The sequence below is a fragment of the Saccostrea cucullata genome, unplaced genomic scaffold (genome assembly GCF_032062105.1).
Source record: "Saccostrea cucullata isolate Sc308-1 unplaced genomic scaffold, CSIRO_AGI_Scuc_v1 ctg14508, whole genome shotgun sequence".
Classification (NCBI taxonomy): domain Eukaryota; kingdom Metazoa; phylum Mollusca; class Bivalvia; order Ostreida; family Ostreidae; genus Saccostrea; species Saccostrea cuccullata.
In genome coordinates this window covers 1-7,236 of record NW_026933582.1, presented here as the reverse complement: position 1 = coordinate 7,236, position 7,236 = coordinate 1, and positions in this window count along the sequence as shown.

Here is a 7,236-nt window from a genome sequence, read left to right as displayed (position 1 = left end):
TGTAGGGGATTCAAATTGTTCTTATGCAGGGCAATACCTTCAAAGAGATTTGCTTCTTTAATGCTGTAAATGTATTATATTTAGCTTGTACAATATTTGGTGGAAATTGACTTTTGAATAAGTTAGCGTAGATATTCTTATTTATGTTTATGTACAAGACTTTTAGCTTTGTACTTGATTTAGTGATTGCTGCATTCCGCCAAAGCCGCTAAAAAAGAATACACAGCCATATGTAATATGTTTACAATATACCTTTCAGAGAATTTTACACTCCTATTGAGGTACCACCAGTTGCTAGTGGAAAGCTGCAAATTCGAAACATACACAACACATTTCTGTGCGTTTATTATAAAAGTATTGTTCTACTTACTGATTGCAACTAATGAAGATTGTTCATCATTATTGTAAATACATTTGGATTTTTTGAATTATTATATAATTTGTTTATTTTATTTACCTAGTTATATTGTATATTAAATGATTTTAAAGCCATTTTTAAGATGGTAATGTAGCAAAACACTTATGTTTCTGTAGTATGACACGTTTCACAAACATAATTGCAACAAACATGATATATCCGATATCAAAAGTCATAATATTGGAAGTTAAACTGTTGTGGATACGATTTCAAGAATGCTGTTAGAGAGAGTACCCTTTAGACCTCATGCTCACACCAAATTAAAGAATTCAAGTAAGGGTTTTTGAGACAAATCGAAAAAGAGAATGTTATCAAAGTTGACAATCTAGACAGAAACATTTAATCTTTTGCTTATCGCTAGGAAGGAAGACCCACTCGTTGCTTTGCAACGAGCTTTGCTCTAGTTATTATTTTTATTCTTTTTTCTTCTTCTAAAATTTGTGCAGAAGATTTCTCGGAGATGGCTCATTCGATTTGCTTCAAATTTTCACGGTCGATGCGTTGTCATCTGAAGTTAATTCCGGCAAATCATTTTTTTGAAATTCACTTCCGGTCGGAAGTTATCCCCCTTTGATCGAAATTTAGAGGACCTCCTTGTCTGTGATGGAACTCAAAAACGGCTCAAGCTAGGAAGCTGAAATTTTTAGTGATGATAGAGGACATGTTGCCATGTTGCAACATGGTCAGGATATTTTCCGGAAGTGCCTAGTATGGAAGCTCGGTAGGGGTCAAAATTTAGGACACGAAACATGATTGATTTTTTGAGACATTTTGCATTGTATCTTTTAAAGTATAATTATTTTGTTAAAACATACTGAGCAATATTTGTGCAGAACTACAAGATCTTTCATATGATATCAAAAAAAAGTGCTGACTCATCAAATTAAGGGCCTAAAGGGGCCAAAAAAGTTTTTTTCGATAGCTCTTTAACAGTAAATATTTTGTTATACATTACTGAAGCAAAAGTGCTTATCTCAACAATCTACAACTATATATTATGATTTTTATGTCATATGGTACATAATTAGGGGCCACAAGGGGCCAGAATGCTAAATCTTTGACGCTTTATATCTCGAAAGTGAGCAATATTTTGATAAGTAATATTGAACAAAAGATGTTCAAAATAATGTTCTGAACAATATGCAACCTTTCATTTTTCTCTAAACGTCCCCGTTAGGGAGTTGAAGGGTTGGCCCCTAAATATTTCTTTTGCAAATAACTCGAAAACGAAAAAGAATCTCTGAATAGTTGTTGAACAAAAAGTGTTCAAAATCATAAGAGCATTAAGATTAGATCAAGAAAAAGGGGCTGGGCACTCAAATTAGGGGCCAAGAGGGGCCAAAGGTCTTCAAATGATATCTCTTTATCAGTAAATAATTTATGATACATTACTGAAGCACACATGTTTATCTCAACCATTTACAATTATATGTGATGATTTTTATGTCGTATGGTACATAATTAGGAGCCACAAGGGGCCAGAATGCTATATTTTCAACGCTTTATATCTCGAAAGTGAGAAATATTTTGATAAGTAATATTGAACAAAAGAGGTTCAAAATAATGTTCTGAACAGTATGCAACCTTTCACTTTTCGCTAAACGTCCCCGTTAGGGAGTTAAAGGGTTGGCCCCCTAAATATTTCTTTTGCAAATAACTCGAAAACAAGAAACAATCTCTGAATAGTTGAACAAAAAGTGTTCAAAATCATAAAAGCTATAAGCTGAAATCAAGGAAAAGGGGCTGGGCACTCAAATTAGGGCCCAAGAGGGGCCAAAACTCTTTAATCGATATCTCTTTATCAGTTAATATTTTGTAATACATTACTAAAGCAAAAATGTTTATCTCAACCATTTACAACTATATATAATAATATTTATGTCATATGGTACATAATTAGGGGCCACAAGGGGCCAGAATGCTAAATCTTTGACGCTTTATATCTCGAAAGTGAGCAATATTTTGATAAGTAATATTGAACAAAAGATGTTCAAAATAATGTTCTGAACAATATGCAACCTTTCATTTTTCTCTAAACGTCCCCGTTAGGGAGTTGAAGGGTTGGCCCCTAAATATTTCTTTTGCAAATAACTCGAAAACGAAAAAGAATCTCTGAATAGTTGTTGAACAAAAAGTGTTCAAAATCATAAGAGCATTAAGATTAGATCAAGAAAAAGGGGCTGGGCACTCAAATTAGGGGCCAAGAGGGGCCAAAGGTCTTCAAATGATATCTCTTTATCAGTTAATAATTTGTGATACATTACTGAAGCACACATGTTTATCTCAACCATTTACAATTATATGTGATGATTTTTATGTCGTATGGTACATAATTAGGAGCCACAAGGGGCCAGAATGCTATATTTTCAACGCTTTATATCTCGAAAGTGAGAAATATTTTGATAAGTAATATTGAACAAAAGAGGTTCAAAATAATGTTCTGAACAGTATGCAACCTTTCACTATTCGCTAAACGTCCCCATTAAGGAGTTGAAGGGTTGGCCCCTAAATATTTCTTTGGCAAATAACTCGAAAACGAAAAAGAATCTCTGAATAGTTGTTGAACAAAAAGTGTTCAAAATCATAAGAGCTTTAAGACGAAATCAAGGAAAAGGGGCTGAGCACTCAAATTAGGGGCCAAGAGGGGCCAAAAGTCTTTAATCGATATCTCTTTATCACTTAATAATTTGTGATACATTACTGAAGCGAAGATGTTCATCTCAACCATTTACAACTAAATGTGATGATTTTTATGTCGTATGGTACATAATTAGGAGCCACAAGGGGCCAGAATGCTATATTTTCAACGCTTTATATTTCGAAAGTGAGAAATGGACCGCTCTCTGGGAAAAGGGGTCTTAATGACAAAATTTTCGAAATTGACTTTTTTAAATATTTCAAATCTACAGCAAATTTGGGACACACAGTCAAAATTTCAGAATTTTATTTGCTATAGTTTTAAAGTTATACGTGTTTGAAAAAAAACATGTTGCAATTAAACGATAATGTCCAATAACGTCAATGACGTTATTGAATAACGTCATTTTTTTTAATTACGTCTTAGAAACAGACTTTCAATAACGTTATCTTTGTAAAAAGAAATGACTTCTTTGAAACAAAGACTAAGATTTATTTGATGATAAAATAGAAAAACTGAATTTTAATTTTGATATAAATTATTTTTGCATAACACATTTTTAATAAAAATATCATTAAGCACATTTATCAAATTATAAATTGAGTCCATCCGTACATGTTGCATAGAGAATGACATTGTGTTTATGTAAATCCAACTTTATTCATAAAAGGTAGACTACAAATGTTTCTTGATATTTTTTAAAGGATTAACAAAATAATTATGATAACAAAGAAACAAAAAAAACTAATATACAAAACAATGCTTAGTATCATTACATGTACATTATTCAAGCGGTTAAGAGGCCCGATGGGAAATTGTGACTAGATAATTGTTTGCGGGTGTCAATAAGATCATTGGTCAGTAAAGTAACTGGTCAATCCTGGGTAAAATTTCGTGTCTTTTACGGATCTTTACTTCTGCTTATGAACCTTTTTCCTCTACGGACAAAATACCAGGGTTTGTACTTTGTAATCAGTTTGGTACTTTTGTATTCTTCTTACAGATGTAGGAAATTCTTTCATTCCAGCCACTGTCATGCGGGGTACCCGAGAGTCGAGTTAAAACTGCACCACGATTGTTTCAGTCTGATCAATGAATTAGTCTCTTAATCAATGCTGCACGCGTTTGACATTGAACATACATCATAAACTGATTTGTCCTGCTGACCCGTCATAATTTGCCACATAAAACATGTACATGTTTAAATGCATTACATTAATAAAAAAAAATATTGTTTTGGCCGTTGTAGTTATCAGCATGAATTGTACATATACATATACGTAAGTTCTGTATTTTAAAGAAAACGACTAGATCAAATAACTGAATCCTGTCCATGTGGATTTGTAGCTTTACGCAGAGAGAGAGAGAGAGAGAGAGAGAGAGAGAGAGAGAGAGAGAGAGAGAGAGAGATCGTCTTTTGCATAGGCGTAGGACCCCGGGGGGGGGGGCTAGGGGGGCTTAGGCCCCCCCCCCTTGTTTGCAAATATATACATTACATAGGCATTGAAAATTGGGGTTTACCTAATTTTGGTGGTTAAGCCCCCCCCCACCCCCCACCCCCACCCCCACTTTCAAAATAGCCCTCCACTTTCGATTTGCTTCCACGCCTATGGTCTTTTATAAAGATTCAAGAAATGGAGAGGCAATTGGAGAGCATAATGGGGTATATCTCATTGATATTGGAGATGTCACTCAGATATTCAATGGCGTTCGGGAGAAGTGTTAAGCGTTGAGATTGCCAAACCCTGAAAAGAAAGCAGAACTCTATTTAAAAATGTGTTTTGAGTTAATAATTCAATAACAAATTTAAGACCATCTAAAAAAAATATATTGTCCTTTCAGATCTACTGTTTAAAAATGGCCCGGCTCAAAATACTTTTTGTTTACATACCAGGACACGATATTTTTTTTTCCAATTCTTTCCTCTTATTCCATCAACAAATATGTTAAAATTTTTTAGAAATGTTTTTTTTCCGACATACCCGATGATCCAATAATTTTACCCCAAGTCGAGAGAGGGTAAACAAACATTATTTTAAAGATGGCCTCACATGCATGAATTTAACTTGCTATATAAAATTAGAAAAGAAATAGTATAAGATTAAAGAAGACTTAAAATGGTATGAACAGGCTACAGGAGGTAATTTTAGCTGTAAGAGGGGGATCAGCCTTACAGAAATATTTAACAAAAACAAAGCCAAAAAAAGTCACCAAAACTTATTTAAATATTCTTTTGAAAAGTACTTACTGGTAAAGCTTTTAAGGGTAAAACTTTTAATAGGCTTTTTTTCCTATTAAGTGTATAATGAATTATTGCCCCCCCCCCCTCTGGTTTGTATTCATGATCTAATACAAAATGAAGGATGACTAGTTTTCATATGGTGCAACTTTAGATCAAATCTCTCCATGCATGAACGAATTTGTGTAGAATTCAATTAAATACATGTAATACGTGCATTTTCAATAATTACTTGTTTTCAATAAAAACAAACTAAATTATGTATTTCCACAGACACCTCAAGAGTGGATAAAGTACATGTACTTATCGTCACCCCCCTTTTTGGAGGGAGTTTAAGTTGAGTTAATTATGATATGCTACCAGGTAGTATTAGAATCAAATCTACCATTTCGAAAACACTTACATTATTTTGGGAGAGTATATTTGCTTACGGATTAAGGTAAAAAAAATAAGATAAAAAATGATAGATTTGTCGGAGAGTGTTTTTAAAATTATAGGATCATAACATTTTTATTATTAGGGTTAGCCCATCTTGTCAGCTTTTAGATATGGATTAGTCATGAAGATAAGTAAAATATCATGTGTGTTATCCACATTTCATACAAGTCAACAAGTGCCTGTGATATATCAGTATGACAGTATCCCGCTCTCTCTATCCCTTATGGTTTAACACTAATTATGTATATCGGAATCAAGCCAGGATCCAAGCCCCGGAATGCCAGGGGATGCATGTATTCAGCATAAGTAAAGATTACATCCAAACTATAACTTTGTTGACGAGCAAAAATTAAAAAAAAATCCAAACCAAAAAAAAAATTACACTTCTTTCAAAGGTGATAAACTTATTCTGTTGAAGGGTGGGGTCGGACTGCTTTCACGTCTTAAGCGTCAATAGTACTATTCCTCCTCAAATTTTTTAAAAACATTTGATCGATTACTAACTCTATATTTTTTGCGGCGACGGGAGGGGAAAGGGGGGGGGGGGTCCGCGCATGGAAATAACACATCGTTCATAAAGTTTTTTGATATTAATTAGATGAAACTTTTATTCTTTTCGAGTATAATCGGGAATTATAAATACATCCTTAGATCCAGAAGAAACGCTTGTTTAAAAAAGGTTACAACAGTGACAGGTGGAACTTGCTTTCAAAGAATGTGCTAAATAAAATATGTGTATGATTGAACTTCAAGATAAAAAAGGAAAAAAATTTACACGCACTGCAGTTTTATACATGAAAAAATATCAGAAAACACATGAATTTCATGTTAATGCTATGTTATAGATATAGGTTAATGTATGTTGCGTGAATGCATAAATAGGCCTATCATACAATAATCAAACTAATTTATTATTGTCAATTTTCATGTATACAAACTTTCAAAGTATAAACATTATACTTACTGATAATTGATCGTCTTTTCTTCTTTCCGTGTTTATCTCTTAAATCGCCATGCTTTGAGGTCGGGCTCGAGTGACGTAATGTAAATAAAGATGGCATTTGTGATGTTTGGTGGATCATAATACTTTATATTCATAGAGGCGGATTTAATACGTATGAATAGAAATTTTGACACATAGTGTGTTCTACAGTATTGGGTTAATTATTTATTTCACTAGAATATTAAATCTAGCGAAAATAACTGAACAACATTTTAATAAAGTATTTGTATATATTGTGTACATTGACCTTCAAATTGTTGCAGAAGGATAAAACGTACGCTGAACTAGGACCTGAGGTCCCCTGCTCAGTTCACGACTATCGGGCCTGTTTACTCCGCTACAAAATGTAGTGCGTTGCATACGTAAAGTGAAAATAGAATAAATCGTAATACTGTAATACTGTGAAGCCTTTAAAGTGTAAAACAAACAACTTTTTAAAAGGAATAACCATCTGATGGGTATTAGAAAAGATAGAGGGGGTGGAGGGTGGGTGCTGAGCA